Genomic DNA, 23,573 nt, shown 5'->3' on the forward strand with positions numbered 1-23,573 from the left:
ACCTCACCACCCTCTGTTTTTAAAAAGAAAATTTCCTCACATATCTTTAAACTTAACTCCTCTCGCCTTAAACTCACGCTGGGAAAAAGGCTCCAGCTACCCACCATGTAACGCCTCTTCTAATTATATAAACTTCAATCAGGTCACCCCTTAGCCTAAACTCTAGTGAAAGCAATCCAAGTTTGCCCAACTCCTCTATAGCTAATTCACTCTAATCCAGGCAACATCCTGGTAAAGTATTTTCGCACCCTCTCAAAGTCTCCACATCCTTCCTATAGTGTGGGGACCAGAACCGCACATGGTTCCAAATGTTGCCTAACTAAAGAGTGATGCACCTGTAGCATGATTTGCCAACTTTAATACCCAATAAGATGATAAATTGTAGAAGCAGAATCAGGCCATTTGGCTCATTGAGTCTACTCCGCCCCTCAATCTTGGCTGATATGATTCTCAGCTCCTTTCTCCTGACCCTTGAGCCTCTTACTAATAGAGTACCTATCTATCTCTTTGCTGCAGAGAGCTGTGGAAGCTATGAGTCCCATAGGTTAACCATCAAGCTGAAGAAATTTCCCTTCATCTCAGTTCTAAAGGGTCATCTCTTCATTCTGAGGCTGTGCCCTCAGACCGTATTCTCTCCTCCATTGGAAACATCATCTTCACATCCACACTATCCAGGCCTCTTAGTTTTCTGTAAATTTCAATGAGATCCTCCTCATCCTTTTGAACTTCACTGAGTTCAGACCCAGAATTCTCAACCTCTCGTCACATGACAAGCTGTTCATTCCTGAGGTCATTCTTGTAAACCTCTGGAACCCCTCCAAGGCCAGCAGGGTAGGGCCCAAAACTGCTCTCAATATTGCAAATGCAGACTGACCAGAGCTTTATACAGCTTCAGCAGTACATTACTGGTTGGGGCAGAGAAGGCAAGCATGTTGTATGGCTTCTTTGCTACATTATTCACTGATGGTGCCATTTTCAGGGAGCTATGGGATTGGGCTCCAAAATTCCTCTGTCTCTCATGTTCCTTAGGCTCCAGCCGTTAAATGTATACTTTCCTTTTACATTTAACCTCCCAAAATCATACAGTCTCTACAGTGTGGAAGCAGGCCATTTGGCCCATTGAATCCACATTGATTCTCCAAGCCCAGACCCCTTAACCCCCACCATGGCATGGGCAAATTAAATAACCTAAAATGCATACTTTTTTTTATTTGTTAACGGGATGAGGGAGTTGCTGGCTAGGCAGCATTTATTGCCCATTCTTAATTGCCCAGAGGGCAGCTGAGAGTCAAGCACATTGCTGTGGGTCTGGAGTCACATGTAGGCCAGACCAGGTAAGGATGACAGTTTCCCTCCCTAAAGGACATTAGTGAATCAGGTGGGGTTTTCCTGACAATCGATAATGGATTCATTGTTGTCATTAGATTCTTAATTCCAGGTATTTTATTGAATTTGATTTCCACCATCTGCCGTCACAGGATTTCAACCCAGATTCCCAGAATGTTATCTGGGCCTCCTGGATTAACAGCCTAGCAATTAATACCACTAGGCCATCACCTCCCCAATACTTGTTCAGATTAAACCTCACCTGCATTTCTCTGTCCAACTTTCCATCTGATCTATAACCTATGTCATTTGATAACCTTCCTCACTATTCACAACTTCTCCAATTTTTATGTTATCTGCAGATTTATTAATCAGTACTCACACATTTTCATCTGTCACTTTTATGTATTGAAATGTCTAATTGTGTCCCTGAACATAGTCTCATATAACAACAACTCACCTACACTTCAACCTTTGAGAGGAGAAAGGCCACAGAGAACCTCCGCACTGCCTGTCCTCGCTTACTTGATTTCCTAGTGGTCACCCAATATTCTTATGTCTCTGTAACTCTTAGGTGGTGTTGTAACTAGCACACTTAAAATGCTATCCATGAAGTTCTCGGCGTCGTGCGTGTTACATAGTGAGTTCATCTAAAGCTCTAGGCATTCCATGCAGCAAATCCGGATCTGTAGCTGAACACAGTGTCCATGGTGCAAAGGCAGTATTTAAGTGCTGCATTTTAATGGTTCAGCAGTCATGGCATTCTCAGAATAGTTGAAGACAAAACTTTGTGTTTGTTACAGTGAGTTCCAATGTAATCCTCGGATCAGTGTTGGGACTGCAATTGTTTACATAGATGATTTAGATTTGAGGACCAAGTGTAGTATATCAACGTTTGCAGATTACACTAAAATGTACAGTAGGATGGAAATAGATTGTGAGTGGGCAAGAATCTGGCAGATGGAGTACAATGTTGGTAAATGTTAGGTCATCCATTTGGTAGGATTAACAGCAAAATGGGCTATTTAAATGGTGAAAATTTGCAGCATGCTATTATGTAGAGGGACCTGGGGGTCCTTGTGTATGAATCACAAAAAGGAGGTTGCAGGTGCAACAGGTAATTAAGAAGCAAATGGAAATTGTCCTTTACTGCTAGCGGGATGGAGCTTAAAAACAGGTTGTGCTGCAGCTAGATAGTTAAGATGATCACTAGTTGCTCAAGGAATGTTTGTTTGCAAACAGAATGAAATAGGAGAGTGGATTGGAGTGGATCACCCTAGAATCTCAAAATCCCTACAGTGTGGAAGCAGATCACTTAGGGCCCATTTGGTCCACACTGACCCTCCAAAGAACATCGCATCCAGACCCACTCCCCAACCCTATCCCTGTAACCATACATTTCCCATTGCTAAAATGCCATGCCTGGACACAGTGGGCAATTTAGTACAGCCAGTCCACCTAACCTACACATCTTTGGACTGGGAGAAATGCAGAACACCTGGAGGAAACCCATGCAGATACGGGGAGAACGTGCAAACTCCACACACTCACACAAAGCTAGAATTGAACCTGGGTCTCTGGCTCTGTGAGGTGGCAGTGCTAACCACTGAGCCGCTGTGCCGCATATGAAGGAATTAGAGACTTCTTACAAGACAACAGATTTAATCCTAGTAAGTTCTTTATGCAGGGAAGGTAGGACTAATTATACACCACCTGCTTTGCCATGCATCAAAAGTCTATCTGTATCTTGTAGCTTGCCTGGCCACGAATTTGTCAGCCAGTTTAAAACTTAGCTTCTGTGTTACAAGTGACATAACTTCTCGGAGAAAGTGATTTCAAGTAAATTAGATGCGCAAGTGTAGTGATTGTAATGAGGTTAGCCACGTAGGCCTCAAAGTGAGTTCCCTGTTTGGGTTGTTACTCTGGTCCAATCAGGGAGCTCTGGGTGACAGATATAAACAAGAGCCTCAGCCTTTCTGTTCGCCCTGATGGAGCTGAATTAATGTCAAGGACTCTCCTCATATAAATAAAGGGTGACTTGCTGACGGGATACTAGACTCCATAGAGTTGCTTCAATGGTGATGAGAGAAAAGAGCACACTCCTGAAGAAATTCACTCGCAACAGTCTTTTGAGATGGGGCAAGCATTTCTGGCATTATGCTGTTGTTTGGGAAGCTTGACCTGTTCAATCCTGCAGTTGAAAACTGGGCCTAGTATATGGAAAGAACGCATTATTTTTTCTGGGCAAATGACTTTGGGGCTGATGAAAAGCAATGAGTAATTATCTTGATAGCTTGTGGACCCCCGGCTTTTTCAATTATTAAGAGCATTGATTCCTGAGGCACAGGATACTAAAGCCTTTCAAGAGTTGACAGATTTAGTTAAGCAATGTTATGACCCCAAGCCACCTCTAATTCCAAGATGCTAGCAATTTTACTCAGCAGTTCAAGAACCAGGGGGATCCATGTCAGGATTTTGATGAGGTGAAGGCAACTGGCAGAGGCATAGGGTTTTGGTTTAGTCCTTATTGAAGTGTTATATGGGATTAACGCTGTAACCATGCAAAAGCATCTACCAGGTGGAGCCCAACTGGACTTCAAACAGGTATTACAATTTGCTTTGTCATTAGAAATGCGGCAAGTGGAACATGAGTTACAGGCTATGCTTGTGGAAGTGGACAACCTCACTAGGCCATCTGAGTTTTGTGGACATGACTTGAGTGAAGGCAATTGCATAACCTCACTCAGGACATATCCTGAACAGACACATTCTAGGTCAGACCACAGAAAACCCCAAAATAAAGCCAAGCCTCAGCCAAACAGTTAAAATTTTCTTCAGGATCTGGGCCACCAATCTATTGTAGTTGCTGCTGATATGTAGACTTGAGACAGTAAAATAGTTGGTCTACACCAAAATTGAGTAAGAGAACTCGTAGGCTGGTATCCTGTAAAGTTCACCTACATTTGGTTTGGAACAGTTAAATTGCTTAGCAAATCCGAACCAATCAAAATAAAAGTCTGAGTAAGTGATCACCCAGTTTTAATGGAAGTAAATTTCCAGTGAGGGTGTTTCAGTTAATGCAGAATAAATGTTTAACAAAATTCACTCTGGACTTCAACCTTTAAGTTTGAGCAAAGGGGCTGTCCTTCTCAAAGTTGAACACGAACCATGTGTACTTGCAATTGCAGTTAAATGAGTATAGGTCTTTCTTTGGGCTGGCCTCCATCCTGTCAGCTTAACATCAACTCTTAAAAAAAGTTTTTTGTTTTGAGTTCGCTTGTTCAATTTAGGTCTAGACTAACTCTCTTGCTGTCTCAAGTCTACACATTGGCAGCAACTACAGCAATGAAAATGAACGTCCAATAACGTATGCATTCAGGACTTCGGCTAATGCAGGGTGTAAATACACCAAGATAGAAAAGGAATATTTGACAGTCATATTTTGAGTCAGGAAGTAAATTTGTAATGATGGACCACAAAACCCTGCTTACAAAGGGCTACTTACAGAGGACAAGGCAATTGCCGCCCAAAGCTTCAGGCAGAATACAACAGTGGGCTGTAATACTAAGTGTGTATAATTACAGGTTGGAACACCATCCAGGAGCCCAAGTAACACATGCAGATGCATTGAATCATACACTGGTGGTATTGCCACTTGAAGAGTTGGTAATAGCTTGAAATTTTCTGGACCCACTTCCAGTCACAGTTGACAGTATCAGACTTTGGACACAAAGTTCCAGTCCTGGCAAAACGGAAACCACTGGTAGTGATGGGGTAAACCAAAGGGCTGTCACTGTCAGAATTGAAAGCTCTTTGCACCTGGAGAAATCCGATCACAGTAGAGGATGGCATATTATTATGGGGAGCAAGAATGATTTGTCTTGAGCAAAGGTCACCGCTAGATACAGACTGAATTCCCCCAGGGACATCTAGGGGTTTCCAAAATAAACATTTTGACAAGGATTGTCAGGATTGGATGCAGACACAGCTGCGTTGGTGGGGTAGTGACCAGCGTGCCAACAAGGACAAAAATGACTCCCAGCGGCTCCTTTTATTCATGGAGAATGCCAGATGAACCTTGGACTTGGTCACATGCCGACAATGCGGGTCCTTTCATGGGCTCCATGGTCTTAGTTATTGTGGACACCCACTCAAAGTGGCTGGACATGCATAGTGTATTCACCAAATATGGGAAAATGATAGAAAAACTGTACACGTCTTTTGTAGTACACACTCTCTGAAACAGATCATCATTTACAAACAGGGAATATGAGTATTTCCCAAAGTCAAATGGCATTTGTCATACAAGGACAATTCCATACATCATCAATAGTCTGGCAGAAAGAGCAGTGTAAACATTGAAGGCAGGCTTTAGGAAACAACCTACAGCTTCACTAGATACCAAAACTGTCCTAGTTCCTATTTGATTATTGGACCACCACTCATGTAAGTACAGGGATAACTCCAGCAGAGTTGCTAATGGGGAGAATCTCATCTTCCTGGACCTAGGAGGGGGAGGGTGAAATGACATCAGAAATGCCAATGTCGAATTCAAGATTCTGCTAAGAGGGAGAAATGATTTACTTCTGGGGTCGAAGTTTGGTGTAAGAACCAAGAGAATGGCCCTGCACGGGTAAGATGTTATGGTTAAGTTCTGAGGAAGGGTCGCTGGAACCGAAATGTTAACTGATTTTTTTTCTTTTCTTCGCAGATGCTGCCAGACCCGCTGAGCTTTTCCAGCAAATTTGTTTTTTTTTTGTGGTTGTTGTGAGGTCAGATCCAGTGATCTACAAAGTCTGGGTAGGTGTGATGGTCCTGAACATGCATCTGGACCATATCAAGCTTGCAAATAGTGCAGGAGCAAAATATGTCCAGCTTCTTGACAGCCTTTCCGACTCTTCTAGAACACTTGGGTGTTCTCGCTCTCCGTCAAGCATTGAGGATACCTCCAAATCTGAAGTGGACACGGCAGATGTCTCCACCTTGCTACTTTTGCCATCTGAAGAAGAGATTTAATTTCTTCTGAGATGCTGTGGACTTTAGGCAAGTTACTGTGCATCACATGCTGCCTGAATCAGGAGGCAGAGTCACGGTGCTAAAACACCCCAGGAGGAGCTGCAAAGAGAAAAAAACAGCCTATGTCCTTGGACACAGTGGTGGGGAAGGGATGTAGTGATTGTAACGAGGCCAGTCTCGTGGACTTTGGAATATATGCTCCCTGATTGGACCAGATTAACAGCCTCGATCGGGGAAACCCTGGCCGACAGCTATAAACAAGAGTGTCAGAGTTTGAATTCTCGCTCTGAGGAAGTTGGATCAATGTCAGGGACTCTCTGCGTGTTAATAAAGGGTGACCTGGTGACAGGATACAGGCATTTGTGAAGTTATTTCAAGAAGCAATGCTTAGTTTTGAATGATTTAACACATTCTGAAATTACAATTTTCTGTAAGTTAAATGGGACATTGTGATAGTAGAATTAACAGTTCACGGAATTTTGTTTATGTAGGTGAGATGTTCCAGCTATTAGCAGCCTCTACTTCAGATGTACTGGCAGCAGATCTTTCTGGGGGTGAGTGAATTAAATGAGGAAACATATTTAGTTGTAATTCTTTACTAGTTAGGTAGCATTTACACAATATATTAGTGTATTAAGAATTAGAAATTACAGAAGTCGAAGAAAAGTTGAATAATGCTGTTATGCAACTGAAGTGATTTTCTAATTTTTCTTACGATTTAATAGTTCAGATTTAATTAATAATTGTGAAGTTTGTTTTTTAATTAGTTGTCATAAGGTTAACTTGAACCGTCACCATTTCTATTTCCCTTTCTTACTACTTTTCTTCAATTCTTTCTTCACTCTTTTACTCTCATCTTTCTTTCTTTCTGCATTCCCCTACTTCTTTCTTCCTACCACCGCTTCTATTTTCTTTCTTTTACCTCCTCTCTCTCTCTCTCTCTCTCTCTCTCTCTCTCTCTCTCTCTCTCTCTCTCTCTCTCTCTCCTTTATCAAATGTCTCTCCTTCCATATTCTCTTCCCCTTCATCCTGCCTTGTGCCCACTTCTTTCTTCTTACTCCCTTTTCATAGAATCATTCAGTCATTGTCTTCTGTACAGTAATCATTCAGTTTATTTTGTACATGTACTCTTCTGCAAGATCAACTCTGCCAGTCTACCTTTCCTACATTTTCCTCTAGGCCTAGTACCTTTGTTTTCTTCAAGTGTTTATCTAATTTTCTTTCTCTTTGCTTCCATTACATTCCTTCACCCTCTCCTCTTCACTCCTTCTGCCTTCTGCCCCCCTTTTTTCCTGTCTGCCTCCCCTGCCCTAAAGAGGTAGCATCATCCACCATATAGAAGATGGTAGTCCCTACTCATGCTCATTAGAGATCCCTTTCTACTTCCCCATATACTAATTCTATGAAAACTTGGCACAGGAAGGAGCCTGGTCTCTCTGAAGCTGCTTGATTGAAATTGGCCTTATTGCCCCATCCCACCAATTCGTGAAATTGGAGCAGGAGAAGTTTATCTTGTTCAAAGGGCAAGCTAGTCAAGATGACAGCCTCTTGCCTTGTGGCCCAAGGAAGATCTAATGATCGTAAGATTGTACCCACTGTAAGCCCCTTCTTGAGGGCCAGCATCGTAGTTTATTGGGTTTTTGGGGTAATACAGCCTTTCAGTTCATTGCTTTTGTAGCTATAATGATTGACTAGAATTCTTTTCAGGAGGTAACGGTCAGGAAAGATAATGGGGAAGCAAGGTGGATATATTTGAACTTTCTGAAGGTGTTTGACAAGGTACCACATATTAACCAACTTAATAAGCCTCAACCCATGATGTTGGAGGTAGTATATTAGCGTGGATGAAGGATTGGCTAACAAAATATAGAGTTGAGGTAAGGGGCACTTTCAGGAAAGTATTGTGTAACCAGTGGTATGCAACAGGGATCAGTGCTGGGGCCACATTTATTTACAATATGTATGAATGACTTGGATGAGGAAAGTGAATGTACTAAATATTTGGGAAGACAATTGGTGAGGCCAACAGTCTGCAGAATGATATGGACAAATTAAGCTAGTGGTCAGAAGCTTATCAAAGAGAATATAATGTGGGACAATGTGAGGTTATGCACTTTGGCTAGAAGAATAGAGGAGTTGTATGTTATTTAAATGGAGAAAAACTGCAGAAAGCTGTGGAACCTACTATTTTGGGAGTCCCAGTCCATGTATCACAAAAAGCTAGTGCGTCATCCAATTTCAATGGGTCATAGGAAAAGCAAATGGAATGTTGGCCTTTGCTCCAATGAGACTGGACCATAAAAGTAGGGATGTTTTGTTAAAATTATATAAGGCAGTAGTCAGCACAGCTGGAGTACTGTGAACTTATCTAAAGAAAGATATACTGGCATTGGAGGTAGTCTAAAGAAGATGCACCATGTTCACAGTATCTGAACTCCAGTTCTGAAGAACCATCACTGGACCCAAAGCATTAACTCTGCTTTCTCTCCACAGATGTTGCCAGACCTGCTGAGTTTCTCCAACATTTCCTCTTTTTAGATTAATTAGTTACCCTGGCTCTTAGCAGCATTATTTTCATCTTTATAGCTATAAAGAATACATTTACCTGACTTTATGAAACTTGGGGTATGTTCATAGCGTATTCAATATCAATATTGTGATCCTCAAGCATTAATTATCTTGCACCTCCCTCTGGAGCATCTGGAGTATCCCTCCGAGCTCAAACAATTAAATCACTCATGCTGATTATTAGATTGTACCTATCTGGGCTTGATTTAATGCTAAAGTCCCAAAATACAGCAATCTTATAATTCAAAAAATAAAATCATAAAGCAGAATAATTACATAAACCTCACAGCTGTAACAATCAGATGAAGAGCTCCAGTAACGTCTATATGACATTTGATGGAAGTATTAAAGTCATGGCTTGGTTTGTTAGGCCCAAAATAAGACCATAAAGACATAGGAGCTGAAGTGGCCATTCATCCCAGAGTCTGATCTGCTATTACTGCATCAAGTCCAGCCAGATTGTTTAGAATTGGCCTATTTGCCCATGTAGTCCAAGTATAGCAACAACAACTGATGAGGATTCTCCTACTTGTAACTTCTATTGGGTTACCCAATTTTTGCATCATCCGTAAACTTAATAATCAGGTCACCTATATTTTCCTCCAAATCATATATATTACCAACAACGGGGGTCCCAGCAGAGCACCACTGGTCACAGATATCCAATCAGAAAGACACATTTCCACCACTAATCTCCGTCTTCTATGACTAAGCCGGTTCTGTATCCATCTTACCAGCTCAAGGGGATCCCATGTAACATGACATTTTGTATCAGCCTGCCATGTGGGATTTTTGTCGAAGGCCATGCTAAAGTTCATATATAGACAACATATACCACTCTGCCCTCATCATCATTGTTACTCCCTCAAAAACTCAGTTTATGAGACGCAACCTTCCTTGCAGAAGGCCATGATGCTTATCGCTAATAACTCCATATTTTTCTGAATGTAAGTAAATCCTATCCCTGAGAATTCTGTTTAAGGATTTCTCTATATCTGATGCAATGCTCAGCAGCTTGAAATTTCCCAGATTATCTCTGTTGACCTTCTTAAACAAAAAACATTGGCTATTCTTCAGTCTTCTGGGAAGTCTCCTGTTTCTCAAGAGGATACAAAGATTTTGTACACAAGGCTCCAGAAATTCCTTCCCCTGCCTCTCTCAGCATTGAGAGATAGAGCCCATTATGTCCTGAGGGCTATCTACCTTAATGATTTTGAAAACTCCAAATGCTGACTTTGTTAAAATTTTGACATGCCCAGTATTATCAGCATATCCCTCGCAAGGCTCACCATCCAACATGTCCTTCTCCTTTGTGAAGTCCGATGCAAACTGTTCCTCAAAAACCTTACCCACTTCCTGTGACTCCATACATAATTCCCTCCTTTGTTCTTGAGTAGACCTGTCCTTTTCCCTAGCTACCCTTTTGCTCCTTATATATGTAAAATGCCTTGGGATTTTCCTTAATCCTGTTTGCCAAAGACATTTTAATTGTCCCAATTCCTTGTTTGAGTTCTTTCTTACTAAGTCTGTATTCTTCAAGGACTCTGTCTGTCTTCATTTTTCCTAAGCCTTATCAATTCCTCCTTTTTCTTTTTGACGAAGCTCTCAATTTCTCTTGTCATCCAAGGTTCCCAAATCTTGCCACCTTTGTCCTTCATTTTCACAGAAACATGTTGCTTCTGAAGTCTAATTAACTCTCTAAAGATTCCCACATGCCAGATATGGATTTATTCTTAAACAGCCATGCCTAATCTACATTCCCTAGCTCCTGCCTAATATTGTGGTAGTTAGCCTTACTGTTACTCCTTATCCCTAAGTAACTTGAAACTTGCAGAAAGGTATGTTCACTGCTCTCTAAATGCTCCCCTGCTGAAACTTCAATCACCTGACCTGGTTCATTCCTCAATACTAGTATATCATGTTCCCTAGTTGGACTATTTGCACATTGTTTCAGAAAACCTTCCTGGGCCCACCTAGCAAATTCCTCCCTTCTAAGCCCCTGGCATTAAGCAAGTCCCAGTCAGTATAGGGGAAGTTAAAACCACCCACCACAATAAGCCTATTGGGGTTAGATTTTTTTTTCATAATCTGTCCACATATCTGTTCCTCTGTCACCTGTTGGGAAGCCTATAGTACAATCCCATCAATGTGATTTTCACCCTTCCTAATCCTGAACTCTCCCCATCCAGCCTCACTGGATGAGCCCTCCAAGGTGCCCTCCCTCAAGACAACTGTGATATTCTCCTTTATCAGTAATGCAACTCCCCCACCTGTCTTACATTCCCTGTCTATCACGCCTAAGATATCTAAATCCCAGAACATTGAGTAAAGTTATGCAAGAAGAAAAGATTGATCATGGTATTTAAAATCATGAAGAGCCTAGAGTGAGTAGATGGAGAGAAACTCTTCCATTGGTGGAAAGATAGATTCTGTGATTCTTACTGTCGTCCTGTTCCTTCCTGTTTCATCCTCCCTGTTGTACTTCATGCTCTTCTAATCTGTCTCAATTTCAAACTTCTCACCCTTTTTCTCCCTTCCTGTGTCAGCAGGATGTGGTCTTCGAAACTGAGGGGTCACAAAATGAATGCCTCAACGTGAGGCCATAACGTGAGATGTTTGCTCATATGTCGGAGCAACCTGAGCCATTGTATCATTAGATGAGAATGGACATGGACAAGACCGTGAAGCACATAAGCTGAACAATGAGTCAGTGCTTTCAGCACATTTCATATGAGAATGGCCAAGCTCATTCTCAGTGTTACTGAATAGGAACAGCACATTGATACACATCGCAGGCATGCCACAGCCTGTATCCATGACTGGTCAATGATTAAAAAATGACACGAGGATGTGGCCTGGATGCAAATTGTGCCCCAACTGGTAGTTCCCTCCTGTGATCAATGCAGTGATAAAATAGCTAAGGGAGCAACAGATAGTCAAATAGGGAAAGCTCATCTTCGTCCAGCTCTTAGAGTTATGCCCTGGAGACAGGTTGCCCATGTAATGATGCTGCTGCAATCGGCATTTCCCACCATTCTCCATCCCATGCCTCCAAACTGAGACCAGCTACAAGTATCACATGCCAGAGAGGAGCAAGTAAACAGCTTGCCCCCACTTCATCCACAGCCACAGGAGGAGTAGTACAGTTCTGCATCTCTTGCTGAACTAACATTTATTGCCCAAACCGTAATTTCCCTTGAGAAGATGGAGTGAGCACCTTTTTTTTCTTGAACTGCAGTCCTTGCACTGTAGGGACACTCACTCTACTTGGAATGGGTTTTCGAGATTTTAAGATAGTGACAGGGAAGCGACAATGATACAATCCTGATTTGGAATTGTGAGGCTTAGGGAGGAACTTGCAGGTGGTGGTGTTCTCATGTGTCTGTTGCCTTTTTAGTAGTGGTGGTAGATTTGGATGATATTTTGGTAGAGTGTTGATGAGTGCATTTTGTAGCTGTTACTCTCTGCTGCCAGTCTGTCAGTAATGATGGGAGTTAATGTTGAAGGTGGTGGACAGACACTGGAGAGTTAGGTGTATTACCCATCGCAGAATAACCTCCAGCCCACTCTTGTCACAGCTGCATTTATATGGCTAGGCTGTTCACTTTCTGATTAATGTTAATCTCAGGATGTGGAATTTGGGCCTTTCAAAGATAATGTCATTGAATGTCAAGGCGCAATGGATAGGTTTTAGGAGTACAAGGTCATGTAAACTTTTCCCTCATGTTGAGTTCCCCCATTACTTGCCACAGAGCCAGTCTAGCACAGCGCCCTTGAGGATTTGGCTGGCTTAATCAATAGTGATGTTACTGAGTTGTTGGTGACACTCAGTACATTCTGTGCCCTTCCTGCCCTCAGTACTTCTTTCAAATAGTATTCAGCATGCAGGAGAACTGATTCATGTGCTAAGATAGCTGGTAATCAGCAGCAGGTTTCCTTGTCCATGTTTGACATGATGCCACAAGACCTCATGGGGTGGTGAATCAATGTTGAGAATTTCTAAGGCAGCTCCTTCCCAACTGTTTATCACTATACCACCACCTCTGTTCTTGCCAATGGGACAAGACATGTCCAGGGATAATGAAGGTGGTGTCTGGCTCATAAACTTTCTTGTGGAATCGTACCATACAGACAGTGTCAGGTTGTTGATTGACTAGTCTGTAGACAGCGCTCGATATTAGCACAACCTCCAGATGCTAGTAAGGGTCAATGGGCTGAGTTTGTCATTGTTGTTTTCTTTGCACAGGCCAATATCAGTTATACATTCAGTTTTATTCCTTGCTGTAGACTTTGTTTTGATACAACTGCGTGGCTTGTTTGGCCATTTCAGTGGGCAGATAAAGTCAACCATATTGCTGTGGGTCTACAGACATGTAAGCTAGATCAGGAAAAAATGGCATATCTCCTTCTCTTCAGCATAATGGCCTTTGGTTACATTGTAGATAGTAACAGTCTTTGGATTACTCGGGTGATTCTCACCACTGGCCCTGTTCCTCCCTTTCCTCAGCATTGCCAATCCAACACTTGCCTCTCATCAAAGTCAGCATTTCTCTGGAGGGTTATAATAAGTGCAGCCAAGCAACATGATGTACAAGACCCTCAAAACAGCGTACAGGAAAGCACCGTCCAACTCGTCGAGGCATCTGAACTACCTCTTTGTGTGATTGACTGCTGCTCATGGCATTGGTTGTCGAGTCTCCCTGGCGGGTTTACGCAGCAGTGTCATCAGCCATCTTTTTAAGGGCTAACCACCTTTTTCTGTCAAACATCTCTGGTTTTCTGATTGCCTTATAAAAGGCTATGGTACGAAGGTATAATGAAGGATGAAGCATAGCAGCAGCTTCTAGGATAATCTGTATTCATGTGAATAAAAGTCTTGCTGTAATGATATGCCAACTGAATGTTTAGTGATTTGAATATTTTCCTATTGTGGAAGATCCCTGGCCAATCAGTTGCTGCCTTGGTGGCCACATTGATCTTTGCAAACATGGAATTAAAGCGAAAACAAATCCCGCTGTCTTTGGAGCATAAGTGTTGCTATTCACCTGTAATTGAATGTAATCTGCTGCTCGCTTGAACAGTGATTCCATGATGAATTACATGCTGCTGCCTGCAAAATGATATCATTGAGATCTGATAGTTTTTGGAACGAACTTCCTATTTTTTTAAAAAGAAGTGCAAGGTCATGTGATTTTTACAGCCACAAGAACTCTAGGTGTCCATTCCTTCAAACCTTTGTCAGAGCTGCACATCAGGTGTAGCTTTCAGAATGACTTATCCTTTGACACGTTCCATTTAGCAGTGCTGAAGGTGTACTGCCTTTCTATCCCTTATTCCTTAGCTCTGTATCAGTGTGTCAGAAGACTGTCTCTGCCTCTCTACATACTGCTGCTATTTAGTGATCAGTTGTAGATTGGAGTAGCTAACATTTCCTATTGTGTCCTTGCTTTCTGTTAAGTTGGAACATGGAGTCTTCCTCAACTCCTCTCTGAATCCATGAGACCTGTATATAGGAGCACCCATCAGTCCCCAGAGCACTAAACCACCTTCCCTACCTCTTGTCCTTGACTATAATGAAGGACAGTTCTGCTGACATGCCATATTTGGTTGCTATTGAATGAGTTCTCTCTGAGCCTTTTCACTCTCAAGTTATGGTCTATTCCCATTGTACATTGGGGTCTTTTAAACTTCAAGCATTTTGGTTACATGCGGAGAAATCAGTACACTGACCCAAGGAGTGAGTTTAAATAAAAATGGCAACAAAGATTTTTACTCAAATGTATAGATGTCACCTTCCTTCAAATAGGAAAGCACCTGGCAAATTTAGTTTTTATGTGGAAGTTATGGGTGTGATCAGCTTTTTGCCCTCTGATATTAAGATGTTCATAATATTAATCAGAATTTTATTCAGTAATTATTCGCATAAAGGTAAGCAAAACTGCAAAGTCATTAATGATTGTTACCTCGTGAACATGTGGAAGATAATAGCCAAAACATTGAACCTTTTCCAAATACAGCTGAGGAAAAGAAAATGCAACAGTTAAGTCCCAGGTATAATCATTGAAAATCTCCTTCATTAAACTGACATCGGTATACAACAGAAAAAAGGCTTTTTTGTGTATTTGTTTCTTCAAAGGTTGTGAAGCAAAGACCTACGCTGGAGGACGTTCAAGTTTAAAAGATAAAAGACTTGGTTAATCAAAAATAACGATTACGGCCACAAAATTACATTGTAAGGCTTTTAAAATATAAGAGACTAAGGAGTTGAGGATAATAAAGTGTGAAGCTGGATGAACACAGCAGGCCACGCAGCATCTTAGGAGCACGTTTCATTTCGGGCCTAGACCCTTCTTCAGAGGGGTCTGATGCTCTGATTCTCCAGCATCTGCAGTTCCCATTATCTCTGAAGGAGTTGAGGAGTTCTGTTTTTCAGTTTCATACAGAACAAGAGCCTGTGTGAAGAGCCTTGAGTTTAGCACAGGAGTGATCTGGGGGAAATGAAAACAATACATTTAAGAGAGAAACATTCACAAAACAACGATGAGAGCTCTATAAATGGACAGCAAAATTAATAAAATAATGTAGTATGAGAAGTAGTACTGAATAATAAATTATCTGAATAAAAACATTAATACAATGCCTAGAGCAATGCCATCAACTTTGATCCAAGTTGCATGAATTGAAAGACTATGCAAGGAGAATAAATCAAAAATAAATTGTTTAGAATATGAGTCAGGTAAGTTTAATTTCAGGGTCAGATTCTGACCAATAGACATTAGTCCTGATGTCATTAGATGAACTAACTGAATCGGTTCAAATTAGAGGCTTTGATATAGAGGTGGTTCTTTCCTTTCCAAACTATGGTTTTAACACATTTGAACAGTATTAACAAATCAATACAACTCAATTGTAGAATGTAAACCTGCAATCCTCAAGTGTACATGAAAACATGAATCGAACTGATTTTCCTCAGTGGAGTAATCCATATTCTGATCCTGAATGACTTAACAGTAGATCTAGTACCTCCACTAGACACTGGCAAAATGGACATCACAATCCATATTTCAGGATGGAAGCAAGTATGTTACCAGCTTTTTTTTTTGGATGGGTCGCAGAAAGAATACTGCGCAGTAAAAAGGATTTTTAGCACTCGTATTCCCACAGTCATGAATTACTTTTGTAACAAAACCTTTTACACCGTGACAATCGTTCACTAGTTGAAAAGTTATTTATGCATTGAAATAAGGTCATAGTACTGTGTGCACTGTTGTGAAAGAAAACTTTTGAGTATTATTATACTGCTGCATGTTTATGAAATAAAATAGACTAAAAGGTATCAGTTTCTAAAACCACAGTGGAACTGTTTGTTGGCAAACAGTGCAGTTATGAGCAATCCAAGTGCAAAGTGCTGGTGTGATTGAAGGAGGTAAAAAGGTGCGAATAAACTGTTAAGATGATCTTGGCAAGATGTTCATTGTCATGGAGGACATGTTGAAGTCTGCAAAGAGCATAGTGTGGTTTCTCCACCCTGGGGAAGTACTGGAAGTAACTCCACTTCTCGCCTTAAAACAAACACTGAACCTTAAGCAGACCATCGTTTGCAGCTAGCTTCCCAGCCTTCGGGACAACATCAACCATAACACCACACAACCCTGCCATGGCAATTTGTGCAAGACATTTCAGATCATCGGCATGGATGCTACCATCACCACTCACCATGTACTCAGCAGATAGTCACGTGACTCAGCTAATGTTGTCGATCTCATAAGCTGCAGACAAGGATGCCCACACACATGGTATATTAGTGAGACCATGCAGATGCTACGGCAACAGATGAATGGATACCATGCAACAATCGTCCTTCTATTTGGGGAACCTTCAGTGGTCAAGGACATTCAGTGTCCGATGTTTGGCTAAGCATCCTCTAAAGCAGCCTTCAACATACACAACGATGCAGAATCGCTGAGCAGAAACTGATAGCCAAATTCTGTACCCATGAAGACTGCCTCAATTGTGATCTGGGTTTCAGGTCACACTACATGTGACCCCACCACATTGTTCTATAATCTGTAAAATCTTCTTTACTGTCCTGTTTTGACATCACCTTCGTAACTTATGATCTCCCTACCTTAATTAGTTTGTGCAATTTTGGATTACTTGTTGCTTTGGGTAGACCCTTGGCATGCAATTCATCTACTTTTTATGTTATTCCAGCCATCTTGTTCATTTCCAGCACCACCTTATCTTAGTAATTATCTCTCTTCCTCAATTAATTGGATTATATGTCACCCCTTCACTTGCTATTAAGCTGTTGACACTTTACTCTCACTGTCTGACACTTTTGATCACCTGCATAGATTTGTTAATCAGCCTGTCAACACTCCACTCACACCATTTGTATGATCTGTTGAACTGTCTATAAATGATGTGCCTGTGTTCTTCTCTTTACTCCACCTATTGAAGGAACAGCGCTCCAAAAGTTTGTGATTTCAAATAAACCTGTTGGACTGTAACCTGGTGTAATGTGACTTCCTGACTTTAAAATTCAGTTCGCACCAGATTTTCCTCTGTATTGTGTATTCTGTATGATTTTATACCTCATGCCCTCAATCCTCGTTGGCAATTTAAAATGTTCACTTGTGAATAACCACTCCAGTCAGTGGTTAGAGAGAGATTTGGGATTAGGGTCATTGTTGCTCTAATTTAAGTCAGATTCTTTGCCCTTCATGTACTAACACAGACTTGGTCTGGTACTGGTTTGACATACTGATTCAAATGTTGTTTGAATAAATTGTGTCAGTGAGAGGGTAGATCAACTTTTATGGCTTTTGATTCATCTCCTCCAGATTTGTGCTTCATGTAGTAGCTGATGAAGAGCTCTGAAGAAGGGTCACTAGACTCAACCTTAACTGCTTACTTTCTGCAGATGCTGCCAGACCTGCCAAGATTCTCCAGCAGTGTCTGTTTTTGTTCCAGACTTTGTGTCCACAGTTCTTTGTTTAGTTTGGATAAAATCTTTACATTTGATGTAAGACCATAAGACACCGGAGCAGAAATTGGGCCATTCAGCCCATTGAGTCTGCTCTGCCATTCAATCATGGATGAGAAGTTTCTCAACCCCATTCTCCCACTTGCTTCCCTATAATCCTTGATCTCCTTCACAATCAAGAGCCTATCTATCTCTAACTTAAATGTACTCAATGACCTGGCCTCCTTTAGCTTTTTGTGGCAGTGAATTGCATGGATTCACCACTCTCTGGCTAAAGAAGTTTCTCCTTCCCTTTACTCTGAGGCTGTGTCCTCAAGTCCTAGTCTCTCCTACTAATGGAAACATCTTCCCAATATCCAATCTGCCCAGGCCATCCAGTATTCTGTAAGTTTCAATTAGATCCCCCCTCATCCTTCTAAACTCCATCGAGTATAGACCCAGAGTCCTCAGATGTTCCTTTATATCTACAGCTTTTCATTCCTGGGACCATTCTCATGAATATCCTCTGAATCCGCTCCAGGGCTAGAACATCTTTCTAGAGATACAGGGCCCAAAACTACGCACAATTCTCCAGATGTGGCCAATATAGATATATTGGTGTAGATATGCTTTCTATTTCTTCACATACTCACAATGCCATCTAGACTCTAATGACAAGCCTTTTGGAAGTTATAAATTAGGATAAAACTTCTCATTTGGGTTTCCTGGACTTCTCAAACAGTTGTTTGTAATATTTAAATTGTCACTACTGACCTCCTTTAGTGTTAAATTTGTTCGCAGGATGTGGAGCTTGTAGGCTAGACCAGCATTTATTGCCTAGCCCTAATTACCCTTCATGAGGCAGTGGTGACCTTCCACCTTGAACTGCCAACAGTCCATGTATGTAGGTTTGCCCACAGTAATGTTGGGGAGGGAGTTCCAGTGTTTTGATGCAGCAACTGTGAAGGAATGATATGTTTCCAAGTGAGAATGGTGTGTGGCTTGGCAGGCAACTCGCTTGTTGTGATGTCCCTGTGTATCTGCTGCCTTTGTCCTTCTGTTTGGTCGTGGTTATGGGTTTGAAAAGTGCTGTCTAAAGAGCCACTGTAAATTTTTGCAGCACATCTTGTAAATGGTACACACCGCTGCTACTGTGGATCGGTGGTGGAGGCAGTGAATGTTTGTGAAAAAGTTGGCTGCTTTGTCCTGGATAGTCAAGCTTTATAAGTGTGTTTTGAGCTACACTGATCCAGGCAAGTAGGAATTATTTCATTGCGGTCCTGACACGTGCCGTCTAAGTGATGGATAGGCTTTGGGGATTCAGGTGATTTACCACCTCTCTTGTATTTATACAAGATCCATTTAAGCTTTTGTTCAGTACTAGCCCCAGAATGTTGGAGGATCATTGGTGAATTGCTGCAGTAAATGTTGTAGACACACTCACCACCAAGCATTGGTTGTGGAGTAAATGAAAGGGATACCAAACAAATTAGCTGCTTTGTGCATGTATTTGAATTTCTTATTGTTGTTGAAGAAACATCCATCTTGTAAATGAAGAGTATTTCATCACCATCCTGACTTCTGCCTTGTAGATAGTATACTGCTTGGGGAGTCAAGGATGTTACTGTGTTCCTGATCTTGTAGCCATGGCATTTTTTGTTTTTATTGTTTGTTCAGGAGATGGAGACGTTGCTAGCAGGTCCGACATTTGCTGCCCATCCCTAATTGCTCTGGAAAGCATTTTAGTGTCAGCCATGTTGTTGTGTGTCAGGAGTCACATGTTGGCCAGACCAGGTAAGGATAGCAGATTTCCATCCGTAAAGGGCATTAGTGAACCAGATGGATTTTTATGACCATGGACAGTGGTTTCATGGTCACCATTATTAAGATTAACTTGCAATTTTGGATTTTATTAATTGAACTTGAATTCCACCAGCTGCTGTGGTTGGATTTGGGTATTGTATTAGAACTCTGGATTACTAGACCAGTGATATTACCATTTCCCCTAACCACCCTTATGGGGTGGTCCAGTTCAGCTTCTGGTCAATGTTGATAGTAAAGGCTTCAGAAAAAGTAATGCTATTGACTGTTAAGGGTAAATGACTAAATTCTTGCTTAAGATGATCACTGCCTGATACTTGTCTGGTGACAATATAATCTATCTGCCCAAACCTGATCTGAGTTGAGGTCTTGCTGCATATGCAGTCTTCAGTAAACACACAACTTTTGACTTTTGATGAATGAATAATGAAGCAAAATGCCCTGAGTTTGAGTAGTGAGGTGTCTGTTGGTGGTGCATCGCTAGTCTTTAGATATTGTGACAGGAGAATGCTGAGGAGTGGAGTGTTACAGGGGAATTTTTTCAATGAGGACTGGAATGGTGGAAGAGAATGCATTGGGTAGCGGGATTACTAGCTGGTGAAACTTGAGAAGGGTTCCCCGGAACAAGTTATTAAGGAGATTGGGCACACTGTGTTGGGTAAGAAGGTTAGGAGCAATACAAGACAGCTACTGAGATTTGCAACCATTGATAATGCTCTGAATTTCAGGGGCATGAGGAAAGAGATTTCTGGGTGCAAGAAACATTTTTTGGGCTATTGTGTAGTAACAAATGGGAAGGCTACTGAAGTAGTGGAGAATGAATGAAAGGATCTGGGACATTTTGAGGTTTTGAGTAATGAAAATGAGGTTCTTGTGTTGTATTAGTTGATCTTGGAGCTTTGGATGTAGACTGGGATTGGTAAGGAGAATTAAACCTGACACAGTTAGTAAATATATCATCTGATGTGCTATTCACATTGAAATAATGTGAGCATGGTTTCATAGAATTCCTACAGTGTGGAAGCAGACCAGTTGGCCCATCAAGCCCACACCGACCCTCTAAACAGCATTCTACCAAGACCTACCACCCCAAACCTATCCCTGTAACCCTGCAACTCTGCATTCCCCATGGCTAAACGACCTACCCAGCACATCCCTGGACACTCTGGGCAATTCAGCATGGCCAAACCACCTAACCTGCTCATCTTTGGACTGTGGGCAGAAACCAGAGTGCCCACAGGAAACCCATGCAGATGGAGGGAGAACGTGCAACTCCACACAGTCACCTGAAGTTGGAATTGAACCCGGTCCTTAGCGTGTGAGACTTGCAGTGCTAGCCACTGTGAACCCTGCTTTCATGCTTACTGCTTTAACAGGTGGACACAGACTTTTCTTCTTGAGAATTGCACAGTATGTGTATTTCACCTGAATAATTACCTTAAAGTCTGCAGTTGTTCACTATGCTTTTTTTAAAAACTTTGTGCTTTTAAAAAAAATTTGAAATAGTTCAGGTCACTGCCAAGGACACTGCTTTTGAAATTGATTTGCCTGGGTGGCAAAGGGGAGTGACAAAACCATAGGACTTAAGCAAAGAAGGAACAAGAACAATAAAGGGAGGGGTACAAAATGGCAGTAGCTAAAACATTGGGAGCTGGGAACATAATAGGCAGAAGTGCTGAATGAAAGGTACGATTTTTCACAGGTTTTGGCACAGCCTGCTCGGCAGAGGACTGCTCTATCAATGAGACAGAGATATAAAATAATTGTACTGTCTACTTAAGTTTTATATGGTTGTAGCATTCTCCTACAAATACATAACTAGAATATTATAATCTTTTTGACCAACATTTCAGCCATTCTTCTATCATTCTGTAGGATCAATGGCTATTTTAGGAGGAGGACAATTGCAAACCAATTTTTATTGCCATCATCTCTATCATTCCACTTTATAGCAAATCCCTTCATATTTTTCCCTATAGAAACCTATGTCAGTTTTTATTAATTATGAATGTCATATCCTTCAATGGCCTGTTTCTGGTAAGTCAATTTTATAATCTTAACACTTACTAACAATCAGAAGGACCTATTTTCTTTTTGTTGCTGTATTTTTGAGATCATGAAAACTTTACCAGAGTGTTTTTTGTTCTAATAAAATTCTTTCATAACTTTCAAAGCTCTTATTAGGTCAGGCCAAAGTCTTCCTTTTTCCAACAAGAGTAAGTTTTTATTTGTTTATAATCTTAGTTTAGCGACTGGATGTTGACCAACTTCCTATTCTCAAGTATGGTGACATACTATTTAGTTTGCACAACTCCCAATGGAATCTAACCAGCATCATATGTAGTTACTATATATCCTTTTTTTAAAAATTTATGTTGTGCCTTTTAATAATGCACTCATGTTTTCACATTTTTTATTGGAAGAAACCGATATTTTGATCTAGTGCAAAGTACTTATGTGACATCTATGACAGAGTTGATTGAGAAAATTTGGTATACAAATAGTAGCAACGGAAAAGAATGTAGAATAAGATATCGAAAATGGATTTTGTGCTTGGAGGTAGGCACATGGCTAAATTAATTCTTTCCATCTGGTTTTATCAATGAAGAAGAGTCGGTCAGGTAAAAGAGGAGGTAGTTCAGATAACTGGTTAATTTAAAATTGATCAGGGTGCCAACTGAAAGAGCTGACTACTTAAAATTGATAAGGAGCTATGTACAGATGAGATGTATTTGACAGTACTAAGGGTGTGTGAGAAGGCTTGTAGAATCAGTACTTTGGGGCAAATTAGTTGTCACTTGGGAGAAATTTGAACTAATTAAGGAAAACCAACATGGATGTATTGAGGGCAAATTACATGTAAGTAACTTAGCTCTTTTTTGCTTTTGAGTTAACAAACGGTTGATGATCGTGCCATGGTGTACTTAGGCATTTGATAAACTGCCACTCAACAGGCTTGTGAGCAAATTTAGAATTTGTGGAATAAAACCAATGGTAAAATAGATGTAAAATTGAGTGATAGCAAACCGAAGTTAGTGGTTCATGGTTGTTTTGCAGATTGCAGGGTGTTTAGTAGTGGAGCTCCCACAAGCCAGTGTTGAGACTCCTGCTCTTCCTCATTTGTATTAATGATTTAGACTTGGTACATCATTTGACAAAGTTTGGTAGCCATCATGAAAGTTGGAAGTATTGGGATTATCAGTGTTAATCTTCAAAAGAACTCAAAAACGTGTCACATAAAAGAAGTGTATGTAAAGCGATAAATTTTGGTAAAAGAATATGGAGAGAATAGGTAAAATTGTTCTTAAAAAGGAATGCAGGAGCCCAGTGATCTAGGGGTGTGTACAAATCTGAGAGTGTGGCACTGTAGGTTAAGAGACCACTTGATCTATCAAGTGTGATGGTTCTGGACTGCTTAAATTGGAGGATGGAATGTATAAGTGCAGAAATTATCATAAACCTGTACAGTATCCCTGATTCAGCCTTCTCTCTGGAGTATTGAGTTAAATTTTGGTACAAGACTTCACAAAGAATGTGAATATTTCAGGAGTGTAGCAAACTTTCATGACAATAATTTCACGGTTGAGGAACTTCAGGTACATTGATCCAGGAAGTTGGGACTGTTCTTTTTCGAGATGAGAAGATTGAAAGGAGATTTGATAGAAGTCTTCAAAATCGTCAGAGACTAGACACAGTAGAGAGAGAGAAACTGTTCTCGATTGTGGATGGATCAAGGATCAGAAGGTTTAAGGTAATTTGAAAATTTGGCAAAAGGAACAATGGTGTCATAAGGAAAATCATTTTCTAATGTGGGGAGCCATTCAGATTTGGAATGTACCACCTGAGTACGGTAGAAACCAGTCCAATTGTGGCA

At 41.0% G+C, this 23,573-nt stretch overlaps 1 protein-coding gene across 6 annotated transcripts in view; it reads left to right on the plus strand.

Moving 5' to 3' along the window:
* Positions 1–23,573, plus strand: part of pde10a (phosphodiesterase 10A) — a 479,754-nt gene that overhangs the window by 258,270 nt on the left and 197,911 nt on the right. The gene's annotated exons all lie outside the window — the stretch shown is intronic.

The sequence above is a fragment of the Stegostoma tigrinum genome, chromosome 9 (genome assembly GCF_030684315.1).
Source record: "Stegostoma tigrinum isolate sSteTig4 chromosome 9, sSteTig4.hap1, whole genome shotgun sequence".
Lineage (NCBI taxonomy): Eukaryota > Metazoa > Chordata > Chondrichthyes > Orectolobiformes > Stegostomatidae > Stegostoma > Stegostoma tigrinum.